This window comes from Ruditapes philippinarum, unplaced genomic scaffold (genome assembly GCF_026571515.1).
Source record: "Ruditapes philippinarum isolate M1 unplaced genomic scaffold, ASM2657151v2 ctg1334_1_1_1_1, whole genome shotgun sequence".
NCBI lineage: Eukaryota > Metazoa > Mollusca > Bivalvia > Venerida > Veneridae > Ruditapes > Ruditapes philippinarum.
The window spans coordinates 89,546-95,665 of record NW_026855305.1 but is presented as its reverse complement, the minus strand read 5'-3'; the positions used below and the strand labels follow the sequence as shown (position 1 = coordinate 95,665).

Sequence of the window (6,120 nt, the reverse complement as noted above, 5' to 3'; positions counted from 1 at the left end):
GTGTTGATCGGGTTCCGCATTGCTTTTTTTCACCCAATCTGTGATGACAATTCGCTCTTTAGGCGACTGTTTTTGATAAACTTTCTCAGACGATGCTATTTGATTGTTTGCAGTTTGCTTCTTTGTAGAAGTTTTTTATGTTGACTGAGTCTGCACAGAGGTAGACTGTTTACTTTGTGAAGCTGTTTGCTTTTTTGGTAATTGTAACTTAAGTGGCGTGCATTGGCATAAGCTTGGAGTAACTGTTTAATTTTATCATATGTAAAATGCCAAATGCGCAGTTTGATTGAGCCTGTTCAGAGGTAATAACAAGCTCCCGAAGACGTCCCCATCCCCAAGCACTAGCAGAATTCCATATCTAAACATGAATTTCTTTTAATATAAAAACACCAGTAGATGTTATTTACGGCAAATACCCTGCAATATTAATTGCTGCCGTTGAATATAAAGGAGAAATATATTTGTTCTAAATCAAAACATTAGGTTTTCATTTTCTCTTTGTGCGACAGACTGATACTTCTGCGATGGAAGAAACAGTATCTTGTTAAACGCATTAGTTTTGACCGAGACAAGGAGAATATTGCTTACGTCTTAAACAAGGGGGTCATACGATGCGCACGCATCCTCAAAACCCTGATCTCGCGAACCCTTTATCAACCGGTATTTTTAACAAAAAGGAACCATGTAAATTAATCAGATGCGATTTAAATTTAATTTCTTTTGGAAAGAAGATGTCCTTACTTCCAATTTTACTATACAAAATGCCTTGACACAACTCTTCACTTTCCCGTCAGTATTTTCCGTTGAATGCAATATGGATTCTGAATACTGCGTACACCCGACGTTGAAATGTTACAGAAATTGAGACATTGTCGAAACCTGAAAGTTTCAGACGACTGGAGGTGAGTTTATTATAGAACTTATTTTAAAAATATATTTCCAATCTTTGTTCTTTTCCTTTGTACGAAAAATGTATTAAAACGCACTATTTACAGAAAAAAGACATTTGATACTGCGTACACTCTAAAACATCATACTGCGTACACAGTTATGTGTTATTAATACTGAGTACACTTTCTCCGAATCAGTCTTTATTCATAACTTTATTTTAAGTTCAGTGTAGAACATTTTGGTATCTTCAGGCCCTTGATTAACAATTGCATACATTCGTCTTGTCGCAGATTATAATAACCACACACTTTCCTCCTATTTAGTCTATATCCCGTTTAGGTGAAAGGGTCGTTGACGATATTATTGACGTTTCTGCTCTGAGGGAGGACAGGATGTATTTATTTTTGTGTCGCCTCTACGGAGTAGTGGCGACATATAGGGATCACTTCTCCGTCGTCTGTCTGTCCGTCTGTCTGTCCGTCACAAAACTTGTCCGGACTACTCCTCATAGACTACTGGTGCAATTTCATCCAAACTTTACAGGAATGATCAGTACCAAGTCTAGTTGTGCATATTGTCAGCATGTTCCGATTCAATGATTTTTGGCAGAGTTATGGCCCTTTAATAATTTTTAATTTTAAAGTTTGTCCGGACTACTTCTCTTATACCACTTATGCAATTTCAATGAAAATTTACAGGATTGATCTGTAGCTCAAGTCCTTGCGCATATTGCAAGGGTTTTCCGGTTGAATGACTTTTGGCAGAGTTATGGCCCTTTGATAAAAAGGTGTTTTTTCTGTGTGTTGCCAGATACACAAAAGCTTGTCCGGACTACTCCTCATAAACTACTGGTGCAATTTCATCCACACTTTACAGGAATGATCAGTACCAAGTCTAGTTGTGCAAAATATCAGCATTTTCCGGTTCAATGATTTTTGTCAGAGTTATTGCCCTTTAATAATTTTTTTTTCAAAGGTTGTCCGGACTACTTCTCTTATACCACTAAAGCAATTTCAATGAAACTTTACAGGATTGATCTGTAGCTCAAGTCCTTGCGCATATTGCATGGGTTTTCCGGTTGAATGATTTTTTGCCGAGTTATGGCCCTTTGATAAAAAGGTGTTTTTTTCTGTGTGTTGCCAGATACGCAAAAGCTTGTCCGGACTACTCCTCATAAACTACTGGTGCAATTTTACAGGAATGATCAGTACCAAGTCTAGTTGTGCACTGTCCGTCTATCTGTCCGTCTGTAACAAACTTTGTCCCAATATGAAATTGGCTATCATGAGGCGACACATGTGATTACTGATCGCTCTTGTTTTTATATGGTTTGATTTTCTTTTGTGGCGGTACAAAGACACAGTTACTTCGGAAATTCAATTCGCTTGCATTTCCTTTACCGCGTCCTACATTTCCATTTATACAATCGAGAATTATTTGTTTATACACAGGTGCATTTATGATGAATCGAATATGCAGGAAAGAATTTTTACAGTTCAAGACGAAAACAAACCAGTTATAAATGCTCATTAATTATCATCATTACAGCAGATGAGGGGCGTGATTAAACATTAGAAAAGAACTCCCTCGGTACTTGTCATCGGTGATTATAATATTAAACGGAACTATAATTCTGTGCATGCAAACGACACTGATCATGATTACATGCATTTTGTGTTATATATGGATCACTTCTTCGTCGTCTGTCCGTCCGTCTGTTTGTTCATCCGTCGGCGCTTACATTACGAGTTAATGTAGCTATGTGAACAATAGACACGATTCTTATTTTGATCCTATTCATTAAAGTTTAATGTGGATTATTGGTTTTTTGTGGCTTTTTAGAACAATACAATATTCAAATAAAACCTAAACGTTAGAACGAGTGTCCGTTTTCCGTCTGTCAACAAACCTTTTCAGGATAATCCTTAATAACTTCTTATGTATTGTCACCCAAACGTTACTGGAATGATCAAGTCAAGTTGTGTATTTTGGGAAATAATCTTTAAAACTTTGCACTCAGCGTTATCAAGATATTTGGCTGCTCCGCACCGTAAAAAGCAATTTATTTAATGTATCTCGCAGAACCAGACAAGTGTTATGTGTTTTGTGAATGTTTCAAAATCTTACAGTGACTTTTTCAGGTCAACGGCAAAATACACTGCATCGCTAAGCAAGTTCTAAACAATTTATCACAGTCAAGTTTGTGTGCGGATGTGGGATACAGCATCAAAACATGAGTAAACAAGAATTTAAACATTGTTTTGTAAAGTCTAAAAAATAACGAATATTTTGAACCAGATATAACAGCAAATAGTAACAGCCACTGTTCACTTTCCTCATTCAGCGAATAGCGTGTGAATAGCGGTCTTATTTGCATATCATTATTTTCAAATTCGACAAAGAGGGTACAAGACGCAAAAAGGATTTTGGACATATTTCATCACCCTTTAGAAAAATACAACCAAGCGATTCAGAAGCAAATACAGGTGAAAGAAACCGTTAAGCAGCTTTTTAATGGAAGAGAATGATAATCAAGCCAATGAGCAAATGAAAATGGAAGATAACCCATTTGGTAACTGTCAACAGCACTAATAAATGGAGGGTAAGTTTGTTTTAGAGCCATCAGAATTGTGTACGACCTAGATAATATAATGTGTACCGGAACGGTGTAAACTTTAGCGATGCTGCTACTGGTTTTCACGCTTTGCAGAAATTACGTTCTCCGCCTTATTTTGCGGCAAATTAAATCTAATTTTTTCCCGCATCTCTTTGAGTTAGCGAGTAAGTTATGGCCTATTTTTGTATTATGTGATTGTTATAGTATATTTTCTTTCCTTTTCCATATAAAGATCACGTTAATTAAGCATGTAGAGTCCGTTGTGTGTGTAAAATCATAGGCGCTTTTTTGCCGTGCTAGCCGTTCCCATTCCGTACGGTTAGGTTAAGCACCACTATTTTCATTTGGGTAATATGCCACTAAATCATTGTGTGTGAAAGAAAAGATGGTTAAATAGATTTATGTTTTAACTGTTGATTTGTGACAATTTAAGTAATTTTTATACCAGTTGAGTGTTACGTTGGGCTATTTTGTAATGATGCTAATTGAGGTGTCATGCCCTTTTGTCTGAGACTAGAACCTTTTGAGATATTTGCAGTATTATTCACTGTATTGCTTTAAAACCTTTTGATATGTTAAGGTTGTTACAATTATAATTGTTTGTTTACAGAGATGAGTGTTAAGACAGGAAGCATACTGTCCAGTCATTTCAAGCCAAGTTAGACAGTGCATGACGTAGGTCATTTTTCATATGTAAAACAAATATGTTACTTACTACATTTTTGGATCATATATTTTGCTTACATACTTGAATAGACTTATAGACTATATTGGTTGTTGATAGAAAAATTCAATTCATACCTTTAACTTTCTAGTCAGTTGGTAAAACATTATTATTTTTGTGTAGCTTTATTAAATAATTTTAAGTACATCTTTTCTGGTCAACTAGTTATAACTTTGTCTCGACATATCAGAATGATAAATAACTCAAGACTTATTTACTTAATATGTATTTCTTGTTTGTTCCAGTTCTTACGAAATAAATCCATAAAGCAACTTGGGTCGTTTCGTTATCTATCTGTCAGCTAAGGACAGAACATAATGTTTTTGGACCAGGATGAAACTAATTTATTGTCTGTTAACAAAGTCCTTAAATGAGACGTATACGAAATGAAAAATACTTATTTTTGAACACTCACATATATGTATTCTATTTGTGCGCAATCCTTGGGTTCATTAATTTTTCCCCGTCATTCTGGGTCTCCACAACTTGAAATGTCTAGGGTAAATCTTTGTCAAATTCCATTCTCATTCTGACAATAATCCCTGGTAACTTAAGGTTAATAAAATAATACAATTTTAGAGTACATAACATTCATTCATATTATAAGATGAATAAGTATATATTTGTAGCATTTTAGTGAAATATCTGATACCTAATATTAACAGTTATTTATTTAATAAATTAAGCAAGATAGAAAATTTTTAAATTTAATGATTCTTGATAAAAATATCATTTGGCATATTATATATTCCCATGCCGATAAAAGTCGACAGATCTTTGTAAATTTTTGCGAAGCGATTTTCTTGAAATTCCATCGCGCAGTTTTGTATACAAGAGGTATTTATTTTTATAATTTTGCTACAACTACAATAAATCTACATGTACCTATTTTCATTGAATAGAGACACACAGTTCTACCATGAATGTGTCCTGTTTCCTTTGCAATAAAATGAAGTCTTTCCTTATATTTAATAACCCTATAATCATCCGTGTAGAGCCAAACTCTCAACATCAGAAAAAACTTAACTTGTATAACATGTGGCTCTAACATTTACTGGTTTTAGACACTCCTACTTTACGACACTTTACGACATTGTGCAGAACTAAAGAGGCATAGTTTTGCTCGTTGGTTCTTTTTATACGCTACCCATAGATTAACATCGCCTGGTTGCAACAATACATTTAACTTGATAAATAATAATAGTCTTACTTTTAAGTTTGTGAAAAAGTAATCTATCTTAAGAAGAAATACTTTTGCGCAATGTTCAAGAATGAAAGGGGCACATCTTTTATTGATAATATTAAGATTTTTACTGTACAATTTAGTTTGGAATGAGCATCACCGATATAAAAGTGATGAAAGAATTCAAATAAAACACGAAATGTTGACAATAAAGAGACTCGATTATATTCATGTACCATAAATTCATGACTATTCACAAGACTTAATATAAACGTTTAAACAAAGGTCTTATAGTGTTTCTTTTTCTAATGTTATAAAGTTACCAATGATAAGCAAACTCAACTTAAAGAGGTTATGTTAAACAATTTTTATGTAAATTAATATAATACATTGTATGGTTTTGATATTGTTGCCTTTAAACTGCACTTCGATTTACAGTAAGTGTGTTGAATATCTCTTCAAAAATACAACTGATTATCTTACAGCTGGTTATATTTGACATAATGCAAGTTTGGACATATTTGACCTTAATCTTGGATTACAGGTGATAGATCGCCTTAACAAACATGACCGAGTTTAAGAAATATATTTGAAATCCTCCATTACTACTTAATATCTCCTTAAAAATTACATAACAGGCACTAACTGCTTTAAAAATTGCAAAATTCATTCAAGTTGATTATCATTTGAAAGATATATAATCCA

General features: G+C 33.9%; 1 long non-coding RNA gene across 1 annotated transcript; it reads left to right on the top strand.

Moving 5' to 3' along the window:
* Positions 1–3,550: 3,550 nt before the first annotated feature.
* LOC132742847 (uncharacterized) lies at positions 3,551–4,558 on the top strand. The gene is made up of 3 exons (XR_009627494.1): positions 3,551–3,672; positions 4,119–4,183; positions 4,478–4,558. It is a non-coding gene; the product is annotated as an uncharacterized LOC132742847 (long non-coding RNA).
* The last annotated feature ends 1,562 nt before the right edge of the window (positions 4,559–6,120 follow it).